This window comes from Rhinopithecus roxellana, chromosome 10 (assembly GCF_007565055.1).
Source record: "Rhinopithecus roxellana isolate Shanxi Qingling chromosome 10, ASM756505v1, whole genome shotgun sequence".
In the NCBI taxonomy this organism is placed as follows: domain Eukaryota; kingdom Metazoa; phylum Chordata; class Mammalia; order Primates; family Cercopithecidae; genus Rhinopithecus; species Rhinopithecus roxellana.
The window spans coordinates 131665168-131679960 of NC_044558.1; the positions used below are offsets into that span (position 1 = coordinate 131665168).

Below are 14793 nucleotides of genomic sequence, written 5' to 3' on the forward strand. Positions count from 1 at the left end.
CTTCGAATATGGTCAATGTTTATCATTGTCTCTTATGTGCTTGAAAATAATGTAAATTTTACAGTTGTATGCAAGGTTCCACACATATCTATAAGGTCATGTTTCTTAATCTTGCCATTCAACTAAATCCTCACCAATTTTTCTATTTTATTGTATCAATTACTAAGACAAGTGAATTAATATCACTGCTATTATACAGTTTTTTAATTTCTCTTGTTGTTCTATCAATTATTCCTTAATACACTTCAAGATGATGTTATTAGGGGCATTGAGATTTAAAATCATTCTGTCTTCCTACTGAATTGAAACTTGAATCATTTATAAAGTGACTCTCTCTCTAGTAATGGTTTGGGCTTTAAAGTCTATTTTGAACTTTAAACACTAGTCACACCAGTGTCCACATAGTAACTATTTGCATGGTATGTTTTCCATTATTATTTATCTTTGACACATGAGAAGTCTGAGCAATAGCAGTTAAGGAACAAACCAACAGTAAACAGGTATAAGTGGTATAATTAGGAGACAGATCCAAACAATCTGTCTCCAAGGTCTATGCTCCTAAACATCATGCTTCTCTTACAAGTTCAAAGAGTTAAGTCAGTTTAGGTTTTGAACGGGAAAAAAAAAAAGGCTCTCACTGTCATTTCCACAAATATTTTCTCACATTGCTATCAAATTGTGATTTTTCACTCATCTTAGAGTTAAATTCTCACTCTTCTAATAATCTAAGGTAACATAATACTTTAAAAAAAAAATCTTAATCCAGAACTGCAGTATTCAACCTCTTCCACTTACACACAAGTTTTGCTTTGTGCCTTTGAAATAGGCACAAAGCATTTAAGGCTGTTAACAGAAGTGGTCAAATTCCTTCCTGGAAAGTTGAACAAATACAAGGTTTTCCCAGAATTATTGAAAATGTCCGTCTCTTTACACTCTTGTTATAATATTCCAAATTACTTTCCCATAGTTAGATAAGTGAGGCCTAACTTTGCATTCCTTTTATAAGCTTTTGTATTACAGTTATATTCCTTATTAACTACTTGTTCTTATATCTCATTATATTTTAAATTAAGATATTAGTGTCTTATAACTGCTCTTTACATTTGATGTTTGTCATACTTATTAGAAGTAGTAGTCTCAGTTTGTCACTTGCCTTTTAATTTTATTTATATTGGTATTTTTGCCTGTAAACCTATAGAATTTTTGTTTGGAATAATTTTGTTGTGATTTATTCCACTTTTGTTAGCATAAAAATCCATTATTCGCTATGTTTTCTTCTATATTATATTGTTTCATTTGTCTGTGAATATGTGAAGCCTGAGTTATAAGTATTTTAATAATATTATTTGGGATTTTAACAATTTTGTTTGTAAAAGAGGTAACCACTACCATTAATTCTAAGGGTTTTCACACATATACTTGCATCTTGAAACGGTGGGAACATGAGTCATAACACTGTAAGAGCAGATTTCTGAACAAATGAACTTTAAGTCATTATGCAAGACGAACACCATTTCGTTACTCTTTTCAGGTATGAACAAAAGGAGATTTCCCTTTCAATCTTACTGGTGACAAACTTCTCCCGAACAACAGAATTCCTTTCCTTCATCCTTTTTCTGCAGTTGCCCCCATAATGACTAGTCAATCGATAAATTAGAAAATGATTTTCAGCTCTAGATCTGTGGTCAAACTTTCAGTGCCTGTTCCCAAGAGTATAACACTTTTGAAAAGACAAACAGGGATTTCATGCACACACAGATAGATGCCCATGGAATGTTTCTGCCAGTAAATTAGAAAATATTTGTCTGGCTTCAGCAATATTACATTTTTGTATGTATTAACAGAATCATACCCTGGAATACTTAATAGCCTATAGAAATTTTCCAAAATATGTGACCTATCCATTGTAATCCCAAATATTTATTTTGAAGCAACAACAAAAAAGTAGCAACAAATGTTCCAAAAAACATTTTTCAGTGGAGAAAAAAGCTTTCACAACTTCAGAAAAAGTGTATCTCATTAAGAAAATGAAAAGAAAAGAAATGTTGCTATCATCTGCCAGTTTAGAGGCATTACCATCATAATGAGTCTCAAAATTATAATTAAAAAGCCAGTTGTCATCTGAATATAAAAGACTATGTACTCTACTTTTTTACGCATATGTTTCGTATATTTTTACTTATAAATTAAAAATAAGAGAAAGCATATAAACTTCCATTTTTGTGAAATAGCATAGTTATCAATTTTTCAAAAGTATATATTATGTGTTTTATGAATATACCTTTTTCCTACCCAGTGCAGTGCCAGAAATCTCTGTTCGGCTTTCAGAATCTTGTCAACAGATTCAAACACGAATCATGTCATCAGCAAGAGGAAAGCTGGAAAAATAAAAGTAGACCATTAACAGTGCATTGTTTTAGTTAGTAAATAGCAACATATGACTTGAAAGTAGAAGATGTGTAAGGTTTTCAAAAGAAACTTATATTTATATATGTAAATTGATCATAAACCATTAAATATATATGTAAATGTAAATTTACATTTATAAATATAATAAAATTATGGTTTATGGAAGAAGGGGCATTATCTTGGCATTATAAAGCCACCACAATTAACCTAAAAACTCAGAAGTTGTTGTGGTCCAATTTTAATGTAAATATCCTGCAGATGCTTTAGGACAGGCTACACTAAAGTAGATTCTTGTTGCTTGAAATGATTCATGAGGCATCGTCAGGTGTCCTCTTATGTCTCTTCTTTGAGCCCATTCAAACATATAATAGCAATGGTCAACACAGTATTTGTTAAATGTTCAGCTATTTTTCATTTCATTCCATCCCTGCAATGTATTTCTCTGATTGCCCTGCTCAGCTCAACTTCAGAAAGTGCTCTTGCCACTGTCATGAGTGAATAAAATTCTGGCTTTGTTACCAATTTTCCTAGGCTGGACAAAAATTGGCCCTGACAATCTGTTGAGATTCCCAAGAATCAGACTTATGAAAGCAAGGAACGTGTACAAGAGAGGAGCCACAGCGTTGGTTCTGGCTCAGTCGCTCTACTATCAATCCAATTCAAGGGAAATTGAGTAATGTTTTGGTGTCCATTTTTATATCACCACTGATTATTCAGTTTTGATCACAAGGTTTACTGTATTTGAATAGCTTTATTACCTACTATACCTTCCTGGAGCATGCCTGGTATCGAAGCATTTTACTCCATTCCAAAATCAGAACTTCTGTTAAGAAGCACAGAAATTCAAACGCCACAATGTTGACAAAGAGAAGAATCCACATTACTTTATTAGTTTACTCATTACTTCATTGAAGAATATTCCACAATGAGAAAAAATTATCATTGAAAACTCTGAACATCAGGCTGGGTATGATGACTCACGCCTGTAATCCCAGCACTCTGGGAGGCTGAAGCAAAGGTAGTACTTGAACCCAGGAGTTCAAGACTAGCATGGGCAACACCAAGACTCCAGCTCTACAAAAAATTTAAAAATTAGCTAAGCATGGTGGCGTGCATCTGTAGTCCCAGCTACTTGAGAGACTGAGGTGAGAGGAGTGAGAGGATCGCTTGAGCCCAGGAGGTTGAGACTGCAGTAAGCTGTGGTTGCATCACCAGCACTTCAGCCTGGGCACCAAAATGAGACCCCCATCTCAAAAAAGCAAACAAACAAAAGCCAACCAAAACAATAACAAAAGAACTTTCAACATGGGAAAGTATGCTGCTGAAGTAAAATAAAGACTGTCTATATATAGTCAGTGGAGTTTTAAAAATGTATTTCCATAAAAAATTTTACTTAGAAAAAATACCACAAGCTCCACTTTTTTTTTTTTTCAGTTAATTGAATTGTCTCATCTGCCCAAATGTAAAGAGACTACCACAATTGTGTTTACTAAGTGAAACAGTGAAATTTTGTCATATCATATATTTGGGTGACACAGAAATTCACAGGTGGTAATTTTACCCACAAGAGGGAGCTTGTATTTTTATATGTTTATTATAGAACATGAAAAACTTGAATTAAAATATGAAGTTCTAAAAATGTCTGTTGATACCATCATCTTTAGGTCAGGTCAAGTTTTGAGGTAACCAGATTGCAGTTGGCATATTTTTCTTCAATGACAACATATCACTATGGCAAAAGATTGGAAATATAATTGGAATTTTAAAAACATTTCCTACCTATATTATAATTAGGAGTTTTTAGATACAAGAATGAAGATGTAGCTGGCAAAGCAGCCTGAGAGATAATTCTTTTTAGGTGGTAGTAACATTAGGTGTATGAAATTGACTAGAATTATTATAAGTACTCTGCACCCAAATTTAATTACATAGCAGTGAAATGATAGTTCCGTCATTCTTTTATCAGAAAAGAGGTTGTATAAACCAATAATTTTCTACGTATTTATAGAACAGGAAACAACCTACTTTAAAAATTACTAAGATCGCCAATATTGCTAATATCACTTAAAACTCACTTAAGAAACATTATAACTGGCATGATACCACAAGGAACTTTCCTTTCTTAGAGTTGAAAGAAAAAAAAATTGTTAAAAAAAAAAGCTAAGCTCAATTCCTCCTTCACATCCTGTGAGGTCCCTAAATAATATCTTAAGTTGTTAAGACTCTCAAAATAAAAAAATACACTCTGAACTTTGTAAAAATAAAACGAATTCATCAACTTTAAAACTCCCATCTAAAAAAATAATGTTGGCAACTTTTATTAACCCCGAGTGATCTGTTCTACCACATTCAGAGACACAGAAATAACTGAGCTGAAATTTGTTTTCTGACCCTCTGTAAACTGCAGGGGAGACAGACGATAAGCGTTCTGTCCCTTTCTCCCAGGGTTCTTGTCTCAACTTCTAGAAGATACTATATTACACAGGCAGGGAGTTGAGAAAGAAGGGGTTAATCACTGCTGCTCTTCCTTCTGGAATTTCCAACCTACCCATTAAATCATTGTTTTTTTCTCCCACTAGGGACTGTGAATCTAATGGACCTAAAATCAATACCTTACAAATGACATAAAAAATATATTCATTTTATGGACTAATGTACCCTAGTGTCTGAATCCTATTTACACCCTCTACTTTAAAAAGGAACGACAGAGCCATTTCTGCCAGTAAAAGCTTACTCAGTCACTTCAGTGACATGCTGCAGAATGCACTGTCATACTAAAGGGCAGCACGAGGGAAAGATTGGTGGCTGCAAAACCACTACTGTGGAAACTTTCAACACGGTACCGTGAAATTGTGTTAAGAAACACAGTCAGGGAGGAGCACGCAGGTAGCTTCAAAGATGTTAGCCATGTTCTGAGGTGCTTTTATGGGTCTCTGTTTCATCATCTTGTTTCATAACTTAACGTCTATTATATAAAATTTTAAGTGGATCAAATATTACATAATACCATTTTAAAAACAAACGCAGCTTTCACTTGATAGTGAATTCTATCATGATTGCAAAAACTGGATAAAAATTCCTAAGAGGCAGAAATGCTCACTAACATACCACAGCACTATTAGCCAAATAGACATAGTGTGCGATGAAGCCACATTAAAGCGGACAGAGACAAGCCCCAGAGAAACAAAGGGTATTTCATTTCCCAGATACAGCAGGGACACAATCACAAAAGGTGACTACTGCTTGGTGTTTTACATATTGAGAAAGTATGCTTATGAGAGGGTTTTATATTTACAGAATATTCTCCCAAACCAAAGGGCCCACATCAAAAGCCATTCTTATCACTTAGAAAGTATTAAGCTTAGTTTTTCTAAAAAGCATAATACATTGGTAACTTTTTTTAAATTTCGAGAATATCTTCTTCTACATTTAGTATTTTTATGATATCAAATATAGGGCAACCCTATACAAATGCAAAGATACCTTCATTTTCATTGCAAAGATTAAAATATGAGGGGGAGAGAGAGAGGAAAGAGAAAAAAAAAAAACACTAAAAATTAAGGAAAGAACTTTTCTCCTAGAAAAATATCACCTGACTTACTTTTTGTTTCCATGGGTACAAATAGAAATAGAGAATAATGAATAAGGAAAAAACTTTAAAACAGATAGTTTTTGAGAGAATTCTAGCAACAAGTCAGCATGAGATTTCCTGTTCAGTTTTACTGGCTTAAAATCTATACGGTTAAAAATTACCAAAAGGAAAAAAAAAAAAAAAACTGTTGTTCTTTATTCCATTTGCCAACCAGAGTCATTTATCCCCTATTAGATAAAGTATAATAGACTCTACGGAAAGGGTCATTGGCCTTCCATTTAATGATATTGCCAGCCCCAATCTGCATTTTCCCGGCAATGTCCCTCAACACAGAATAAATGGCTGATCTCTTCACAATAACAGCTGATTTCTATTTATTAAGCTAAAAAGGTCACCATTTTCTACGGCTGGGCCGCCCTGCACTATTGATAATTTTATGCATAAACAAATGGCAAATTTGTGCCACATAAATATGCATTAGCAATTACTTTTTCCTTGGGCAACGCTCACCGCATGCAAATGTGTACCTCGCAGGGCCTGGTAGCTTTTGTTTTAGCTCTTGAACAGTGAAACAAAAGAGCACAATAAACAATTTTAAAATTGCCAATCAATAAGCAATGCAAATGCAAAGGTAAATGGCAAGAAACTTGCTCAGAAACAACACAAGTGGAGCAGGGGGGGATGGGGAAGGAGTTTCTTTTTTATATTATTTCATTTCTTTCTCTTTGATAATGAAAAGGCTAAAGTACTCTTGACACAGAACAGCTAGCTAGGCTGGTACTAAAGCAGATGCCAGATGGGGAAAGGAGAAAATATACACATGTTGAATAAACACACACATCCCAAAAAGCGGGTAAGAGGAAAACTGTGTTCCTCGATGGGATTGGGGCATCACCTACTCAAATTTCAGATTGTCAATTTCAGAGATCTGTAAGAATATTCAACTTCAGAGATTCAAAGAATTTTAAAACTAGGAGGAGCTACAGAGACTCATAACCAAATCTCAATTCCATAGTATTTTGCTATGCTGTTGTTTCCTAATGTCACCTCCCTCAGAAAAAAGGAATATACATGATCAATAAATGGGATATCTTTAGCAACACAAAGAAAAGGGGTAAATGAGGAATATATAAGAAATAAAAAGCAATCTACAAAATATTTAAAATAAAAACCCTAATCTCAAAACAACACGAGAATAATGTCAGGCACAAGAAGCAAAAAGCATAAGAAAAACTAGAAGAAAAAAAAAAGTGTTGCTCAATTTGAACAGGAAAACAACAGATAACTCAAAAAAGTTTATTTTTTTTAAATCAAAAATGAGCCTTAAGAGATTTTTTAGTGTTATTTACCAAGCACTATTCTAAGTACTTGACACTTAGATCCATTACACTTCATCTTCACAAAAACCTCGAAGGACGGTACTATTAGCGCTGCTCCCACTTCCTAGAGCTGAGGCGCAGGGAGGTTAAGTTAATTAGGGCAGTGCTAGATCTGGGTCTTGACCCCATCTGAAGCCAGCACCTGCAAGCATCACTACTGCTAATACTTGCCATCCATTCTTTAAAAGCCATCCATGTTGACCCGGTTGAAAAATTTCTTCTGACCTGTGTAGACAGCTTTACCTTTGCATAAATAAATCACACTGCGTTTTAAACATCTATATTCAGGGCTTATGTGAGTGTCTTTGGCCAAGTGATTAAAATACTTCAGCTTCTGTAAAATATGTAAATATTAACTTGTGTGTTAGTACAGATGTACCTTAGTACATCAGTGCATGTGCACTGAGAACACGCCATAGTCTTAATCACTGGAGAACAGAAAAACACTTTGTGATCCCATCTTGATCTTAATGTAATTAAAGGTTTTACTATTCCACAAAGGATTAACAAGATTTACCCACAATGTTGTAAAAATAAATATATAAAGTATTCTTGGCTAAATGAAAATAGGCAAACCTGAAATCTAAAATCAGCAAGTGTTTCTGTCTTGCTCAGAGCCAAGAAAGTCTTCACAGATATCTGTTAGAATCCTGATATTGATCCTAAGAGTCAAACTTCTTTAGAGAAGGTCACAAAACTTCTCCCAGCAATATTTTCCTCCTGGTAATATCAGTGTTGGAAGACCAGGACTGTTGCTTGAACACAGGGTGCCTTTGTCTGAGTAAGAAAAAGACGGCCCCTTGAGGGAGGCGATTCAAAAAATATGCCACCTGCACAACCATAGGTAGCCCTTGAAAAGACTTCTGTGTTTCCTTACTTGGAAAAGTGTTATTGCTAATATTAAACTCTCTCTTTTTTTTTTTTTTTTTTTTTTTTTTTGAGACAGAGTCTTGCTCTGTCACCCAGGCTGGAGTGCAGTGGCCAGATCTCAGCTCACTGCAAGCTCTGCCGCCCAGGTTCACACCATTCTCCTGCCTCAGCCTCCCAAGTAGCTGGGACTACAGGCGCCCGCCACCTCGCCCGGCTAGTTTTTTGTATTTTTTAGTAGAGACGGGGTTTCACCGTGTTAGCCAGGATGCTCTCGATCTCCTGACCTCGTGATCTGCCTGTCTCGGCCTCCCAAAGTGCTGGGATTACAGGCTTGAGCCACCGCGCCCGGCTAAACTCTCTCTTTTTAAGAACCGAGTACCTACTCTTTAATACAAAATCAGTATAAAGATGCATTCCAACACGACAGCGTATCTTACATGTTAATTCAGATAACCACGTAGCTAGGGTACTCCTATTTCATTCTATTTTGTTTCAGTTTTCAATCTTTATGGCTGTGTATATAAAAGCTTGGGTATGTTTTTTCTTATTATTAACTAAATGCAACCAATATGTGCCAAAAGCCATTAATTTATAACAGGCAAAGTTTTAGTTATAATCATTCCTTGTCCAAATGCTCACTCTCTATGCAAGGTAAATAATTCAAACTAAAACCATGAATATTCCAACTAAAGTAGAGTTTGTCTGAAATTTCTAAGTACTCACAGACCCTGCTGTGTAGAAGTCATGTACATGGAAGTGAACAGGAAGTATGTAAAAAGTACGGTTGTGTTAAATGGACATTGCAATGTCCAAAGGCTCACCATGGGTTTCACAGCCAGGGGCTATGTCACATAGTCACATTGTTTGTCCCCAATCCCACAAAATTAGATTTAAATAGAGGGTACCTTTGGGGGATTCAGAAAGTCCTAGAGAACAACAGGAAATTCTAGTGAAGATTCTGTGTGAACAGCAGGAGGGGAACCACTGCCTCGTTTGTCCTGGGTGAGGGTCTTGCCAGCCACTCTGCTTTAGACATGTTCTTTCTTTGCCCATCCCCTGCTCTGCTAATCCCTGGTGTAGGCTGATCACTGGAGGTCGTTTCTCAGGCTTCTCTAGCAGTCACCTTCCTGGTGAGTTCCACTACTGGGAGGAGAGCTGATGGAGGTGTAAGGAGAATGCAGGAGGCACGCGTTGTGTGTGTGTGTGTGTGTGTGTGTCTTTAACTTTTTAAACATTTGTTATAGATAATTACAAACATATTTTAAAAAAAAGAGATACTAGTAAACCCTCATCAACCACATCCAAATTTCAACATCTATGAACCTTCTTCTGTTTGAGTTTCTCCCTCGTCTTTCCCGGCTTTGCCGAGAAAGAGTCGGCTTTGCAGACTCACCTTGGTCTACCTCCTGCCAGGCAGGCTCACATGGTTCCAGCTGCAGTCCTTGGTAAGCCTACCTCCTCCCTTTGTCTCCACAGTATAAAGGTGGTAGCAATTTTTTGCTATTCCTGAAGCCTAGTTGCTCTTTTACAATTTTTACTGTCAGTGTGTAACACTTTTCCAATATTATATACCACCTTTTGAAAATAATCAGGCTGAGCACGGTGGCTCACGCCTGTAATCCCAGCAGTTTGGGAGGCTCAGTTGGGTGGATCACCTGAGGTCAGGAGTTCGAGACCAGCCTGACCAACATGGTGAAACCCCATCTCTTCTGAAAATACAAAAATTAGCTGGGCATGGTGGCAGGCACCTATAATCCCAGCTACTTGGGAGGCTGAGGCAGGAGAATTGCTTGAACCCTTGAACCCAGGAGGTGGAAGTTGCAGTGAGCAGAGATCAAGCCATTGCACTCCAGCTGGGCGACAGGGTGAGTGAGATTCCGTCTCAAAAAAAAAAGAAAGAAAATAATCAGAGTGGTTCTGACTTCCTGCTTGGACCCTGACCATATAGATTCCTATTTTTATTTTATTTTTTATTATCTGTTGATAGAACTACCATTTATCCCTTATTCTGAGCTCCCTTGAAGTATTAACAGGTCAAGACTTCGTAAAGTATGGAACCCTTTCAACAGCATAAAGCCCAGTATGCTGGTCCAACATTTGCAATGCCTTAAGCATGGTTCCTCATACATAATATTCATGTTTTCATGTACAATCTATTTTACATGACAATAAACAATCTATTCATATTCTATACCTTTTATTGAATGCTTAATGATATTCTTTTCAAACTTGATTTGTCTTAATCTATGGGCCAGTGAAAGAAGAACAGCACTGTACTGGCTCTGGAAATTCTACATTAGTGTCTAACATCACGGAAATCTGCCTAGTCTATTTAAAGGAGGTAGCTCAATCTGGCATGAAAATACATTTTTCCAGTAGTAGGTGGCAGCGACTAGTTAACCAAGTTTATATCTAAGACAAAACATGTTTAACATGCAGTCATCTGTTTATTTATAACAAAACGTGATATTCCAGTGTTAGGAATGAACACACACACACCATAAAAATGACTGATGTTCAATGGCTCTTATAAAATTACATTTTGAAAAATTATGGGATGATGAATCAAACATATAGATTACATTTCCGTGAAACAGACATGTGCTTAATAACTAATGGGAAAAGATAAAAATAATATTTACAATTTTGTCTTATCCAAAACACTTGAATAATTATGTAATCATAGAGCTAGATGAAGACATACTTATCAAATTTGAACTAGAATCTGTAAGGAAATTTTAAAATATGAAAACAACTAAAATAGATATGATGGACTTAATCCACAAGCTGAAACTTTAACCTGCTTTAACATCAAGTCTTACTATGTAAATAAAAAATACAGAAGAAAACATTTGCTTTAAGCATAATTCACAAGACTTTGTAATTTTTAACAATCACAATACAAGCAAAAAATGAGACATGGCAGTAAAAAAAAAAGAGAAAAAAGGGGATACAGTTAATAATTGTAGTGTCCAATCAAATGCAGGTAAAACTAACAACACTGGTAAGACAATATTTCAAACACAAGTTCCAGAACTGGTTTCAATCCTGTATGTAGGGAACTGGGCAGGTATTCAACAGTCAGAAAAGATCAACCCGGAGCATAGTGTGCGTGACAATTGTGCTAAATCAGGTGCTATCAGGAGGAGAAGATACATTCAGTTTGAAAAAGATCAAATTTAAGAGCGTGGGAGGGCCAGTCATAAAGTACAATCAGTGATTTGAAGGGTTGTCATTTGGAAGAGTAAGACTAGATATATTGTCTCATGCTCCAGATAAAAGAACAAGAGTTTTTTTAATATATAATTTTTATTTTTTTAGAGACAACGTCTCACTCTGTCATCTAGGCTGGAGGGCAGTGACACCATCGTAGCTCCTGGGCTCAAGTGATGTTCCTGCATCAGCCTCCCAAAGTGCTGGGATTACAGGTGGGAGCTACTGCGTCTGACCCTGTCTTTGTTTTTAACGGCAGGATTATGGGGACACACATGTCAGTACATCATGAAAAATAACTTTTTAAAATAACCTATCCAGCAATGGAATAAACTGAAGGCAGCCAAATGTTTTAGGGTACAAGCAGGGATGCAGATACAGAAAGAATGGGTCACTCTGGCTTTGTTACTTATCCAAGTGATCTTGGATACAGTCAATTAACCTATTTATGCCTCAGCTTTCTCATTGGTAAATTTATTCCGACATACACCATACCAAGGACAGGTAAAAGATCAAACAGAGACTGACTACAGAACCATCTGTCAGAGGTCTGGGAATAGGATTTTTGAACTAAACTAGATATTGGATCATGTAGCTTTAAGACCCATCCTAGGTGAGACTAAATTATTCTAGTCCTCGAAGTTCAGGTGGTATGTTCATTTCAGGCAGGAAAGGTTGGCTCTAAATACTTAAAAGCGGGAAAAGTTTGTTCCAATTCTGCATTTTTAAAACAGTTATAGCATCAGATAGAGAAAAGAAATTCATATTTGACCCAAAAGAAAGCTAAATAAAACTTACAAGGTAGTTTTAGTTAATAAAAGACATACAACATCAGAAAATAAGTCAGATATGATTATTTAAAGCAGCAATATTCATTTTTGAAAAATTTACACTATTAACTTTTTCCCCCTTTTAAAATCTCTACTCAATTTACAGATACTTCTTGGATACAGAGGAAACATGAACAAAGTACTTGTGCTTTTTGAACACTGAGTGCTGCTTCCTTGCCGCTGTCAGCCAAGCCTTTCCACCACTCCTTCAACCGTGCCTTCTGGCATGGCTACTCAGAACATGGCAACCCAGAAGAACACAGAAGCGCGAGCTCAGTGGGGCTAAAGGGCATCTTCAAAAACAGTGATTCTCCAATCTTTTTTTTTTTTTTTTTTTTTTTTTTTTTTTTTGCAATGCCCCAGGGTTCTTCTAGTTATTTCAAGGAATGCTCTAAAATTTCAAGAAATTCTTAAAATCATTTTTTCTTGTCCTAAAAATTATAGATCTCTCTGGGCTTTTCAAGTCATTTTACTTAAGCGATCTGATTTGAGTTTCAGCGATGCTTTATGGTAGGTATGACAGGGTTGATCCCTCTCTTACAAAGAAAAAACTCAGAAAAATTCTGACTAGACCCCAAATCACAGAACTACAATGCAGCAGGAAAAAGGCAAGATCCCAAGTCCAGTCCTCTGTACTGCCCTCCATACTCTATAACAGATCATACCCAGGAATAAGAACTGGCAAAGAGGTAATTGTGGAAACCCTCAAACCATGGAAGCGTTCATTTGTTTCCAGGGCCATGAATGTTTATCAGGATCATGCAACACTCTCTATGTGCCTTCTCATTCATTGACAGAACACTGTTTTCACTTTCCAAGTGGGATGAGCACAGTGCTTCACAACTGAGGGTGACTTTGTCCCTGGGGGACATTTGGGAGTGTCTGGAAATATTTTTATTGTGATGACTTGGGGAATGCTACTGGCATCTAGTGGGTAGAGGCCAGGGATGCTCTCAACATCCTACAGTGCCCAGGACAGCTCCCCACAACAAAGAATTATCTGATCCAGAATGGAAGTGGTGCTAAGGTTGAGAAACCCTGGATTAGCAGTATTTTTACTTAAGCCATCTGTTTTTGTCTCTTACTTTTGTTACATAAACATGATAATGCTTTCAGAGTATAACATTTTCCGGGTGCTAATGACTGGTTTGGCATAAGACTATCAGCTCTTAGACGGTCACTAATTCCACAAAATGCCCTATGCCTTAATCTTTGCTGTTTGACGATACATTGAACAGTGGTTCAAGTCACAGAGGTCACCGTTACTGAGATAAATCGTTCATAAAATAATTTGTCATGGTATTTATAACAGTTTGCTTATAAGAGTGTTAAAAATAAAGCGATGCAAATGGAGAAAGTCAGAATCATACATTTCAATAATATGAATTGGAAATGGAAATTCAGTTGTGAATAAAGGAGGAACCTTTGACTTTTCTGTTACGTACATCAAAAACCTTGCAACAATGCATGTCCAATATTTAAAAAAAAAAAAAAAAATACATGGTGAGCAAGGAGTGTGCGGCCCCTCCCCACGACCTGGACACCAATCTTTAAAAGTGAATTTGGGGCCGGGCGCGGTGGCTCAAGCCTGTAATCCCAGCACTTTGGGAGGCCGAGACGGGCGGATCACGAGGTCAGGAGATCGAGACCATCCTGGCTAACATGGTGAAACCCCGTCTCTACTAAAAAATACAAAAATCTAGCCGGGCGAGGTGGCGGGCGCCTGTAGTCCCAGCTACTCCGGAGGCTGAGGCAGGAGCATGGCGTAAACCCGGGAGGCGGAGCTTGCAGTGAGCTGAGATCTGGCCACCTGCACTCCAGCCCGGGCGACAGAGCGAGACTCCATCTCAAAAAAAAAAAAAAAAAAAAAGGTGAATTTGGATCTCTTTTTACGTGCGAAATTTTTCAGTAGACGTTATAATAATTAATAATCTGTTCTTCTCAGAGAAACCTTTTATTCTTTGCCACCGTTCATTCTCTGTCTCACGATGTCTTCTGCTAGGCATCTTTCTTGCTTAGTCCTTAGATATGTAACCACCTAAATAATGACTTTGATCTTAGAAACTTCAACTTTTTCTTTCACATGTCCCTTTAAGAATCTGAAGAGGGAGGCCAAGGTGGGCAGATAGCTTGAGCTCAAGAGTTAGAGACCAGTCTGTGTAACACGGTGAAACCTCCTCTCTACCAAAAATACAAAAAGTAGCCAGGCATGGCAGATTGCATCTGTGGTCCGCATTGGGGAGTCTGAGGTAGGAGGATCACTTAAGCCCAGGAGGCAGAGGCTGCAGTGAGCCATGATCACGTCACTACACTCCAGCCTGGGTGACACAGTGAGAACATGTCTCAGAAAAACAAAAACAAAAAAGAATCTGATGAAAGTTACAAACCTAATACATAAAAATACAAATTTCCATATGGACAGACCATTCTTTCTGCATCTCTTGTGTTTCTGTACTTGTTATGAGTAAAGGCACTGAAGGCCTTTCTTCAGGACAGTCTT

The 14793-nt window shown here is 36.9% G+C and overlaps 1 long non-coding RNA gene across 1 annotated transcript in view; it reads right to left on the reverse strand.

The window, feature by feature from the left end:
- Positions 1-2280: 2280 nt before the first annotated feature.
- Positions 2281-14793, reverse strand: part of LOC115900028 — a 303884-nt gene continuing 291371 nt past the window's right edge. The window contains exon 4 of the long non-coding RNA XR_004059713.1: positions 2281-2378. This is a non-coding gene — a long non-coding RNA (uncharacterized LOC115900028). The remainder of the gene's footprint in view (positions 2379-14793) is intronic.